Below are 2,265 nucleotides of genomic sequence, written 5' to 3'. Positions count from 1 at the left end.
GAGAACCTTGCGTCTCTTTCACCTGTGTCAATTTATTGGTATAATTGAGCATTTTAATTCTATGTATCTTATCTGGGATAATTCTGATAGAATTGTTCTGTTTTGCAAGCTATGTTGCATTGGTTTATGTAAGTCCCCTAATGGGAGGACTCCGTCCCATAAAGGGACGAGGGCGGTTTTATTAGTTTCTTCCTATGCGGATATAAACCTTTGTCCAATACAAGTATTGTGCGGATTACTGGTCAATATATTGACGCAGTGGTTCTATACAAACTATGCTTTACTTAATATAGGGCGAGACCACTATATTAGCTTGCCTGGTATTCATACATAGATATATGTACTCTTCGAGACTTTCCAGAGTCTAGTTGGACTCTTCCCTGTAGGGGGCAGGAAGCTCTAACATAGTTTATAGTTAGTTGAAAAGATGTATAACGGTAACATCTTAGGTCTCTAGGTCTAGTCGACCGGGAATAAATATCTCCGGGGAGTACGGCACGTTCTGAGAATCCACAGATACAGTAATGCTCTGGTACACTTCCATCAGGACGACATGGCTTGAGCCCAAAAAAAACGGATTTTGAGCGAAGCGAAAAATCTATTTTTGGGTGAGATAGCCATGTCGTCCTGATGGACCCGCCCTTGCCTTTCTAAGAAAGGGCTGTAGGACCCCTCCCTACATACAGTATCTGTAGCACCTCGTGTACGCTACAAGGAATACAGATGGCGCCAGGATTGGCGCCAGGCACGCATACGAATCGGGGGATAGGGAAGCCTTGGGAGCGGCTCCCCTTTTTCTTTCCCGAATTCGTATCTCGTCAATCTCCCTCCTACGAGACGAATCTCTGTTCAGGTCGTAGATTGCCATGTGACGTGTCTAGAATACGTCCTCTGATATGTCGCGATATCCCTTTCACGAGGGATACTCGCTCCAGGAGTTAGAATTCTGGTACCTTAAGGTAAATTCTCTGGGAATATCGCCGTAGTTGTAATATACCCTAGGAAGCTACCCTATAGGAACTTCCATCAGGACGACATGGCTATCTCACCCAAAAATAGATTTTTCGCTTCGCTCAAAATCCGTTATATATATGTGTGTGTGTGTATATATATATATATATATATATGTATGTATATATATATATATATATATATTTGTATAAACATATACACACATATATATATTTATGTGTATATATATATATATATATATATATATATGAATGCATACTTACATTTAATTAAAAAGAAACCTTTGTGAGGTTTTTCCCATTTCTTGAGAAAGTGGGTCGCCTACATATCTCGCAGTCGTATTTATGAATGCAGAACCGAGCCATATATCAGGTCTTATCTTTTCATCAGGGTTAGCATGAATCCCCTGGCGAGGAAGATGACGAGTTTTATAGCTGTTAATATTTCCACTTGGGATATAAGTTTCTTTTCACGGTTTTGCAAAGTATATACGAGGCGGTATGAATTGCCTACATCCTTTTGCAAGTGATTAATGATCTCTTCAGTAAACTAAAATATAATATGACATTAGGAGAAACGTCTGGATTTTCGTTCAATGCTTGGTATTTTTAAACACAAGAGGGTTATATATAACCTTAAATTCATATTTTTAGATTTAAAACTCGGTTTTTTTTCTTTTTATTCTCAATTTTCAGGTTCCGAAAGCATATCATCTCGAATCTTATTCCTAAAATCTCTATTATTCACCTAATAGTTTCAAACGATGAGTCCCATCATTAAAATATTTACCTTCCTAGTATATTTAAGAAGCTGGATTTCCTGAATATATATATATATATATATATATATATATATATTTATATATATATATATATATATATATATATATCTTTTATATTTTTCTTTATTGAAGTTAAAAAAGACAGTATTTTCATTGATGCGTGGTTCTAGTTCTTATTACTATAATTGTATCATGTAATTTCAGCGAACATTGATATTAGGTTACACCATTGAACATAGCCACTGCGAAACTGACACCTTAATAAAATAACAAATAAATTAATAAATTAACAAATCTCTTTTCTTAGCAATTATAGTTTCAAAGCCAGTATTTTTCTTCTTCTTCTTCTTCTTCTTCTTCTTCTTCACATTAATAACTTAAAAGCCATAGCCTCTGTACCTTGGTCTTCCATTGTCTTGGGTTAGAGCTCTCTTGCTTGAGGGTACACTCGGGCACACTATTCTATCCTATTTCTCTTCCTCTTGTTTTGTTAAGTTTTTATAGTTTATATA

Source organism: Palaemon carinicauda, chromosome 7 (genome assembly GCF_036898095.1).
Source record: "Palaemon carinicauda isolate YSFRI2023 chromosome 7, ASM3689809v2, whole genome shotgun sequence".
NCBI lineage: Eukaryota > Metazoa > Arthropoda > Malacostraca > Decapoda > Palaemonidae > Palaemon > Palaemon carinicauda.
This window is presented reverse-complemented; position numbering follows the sequence as displayed.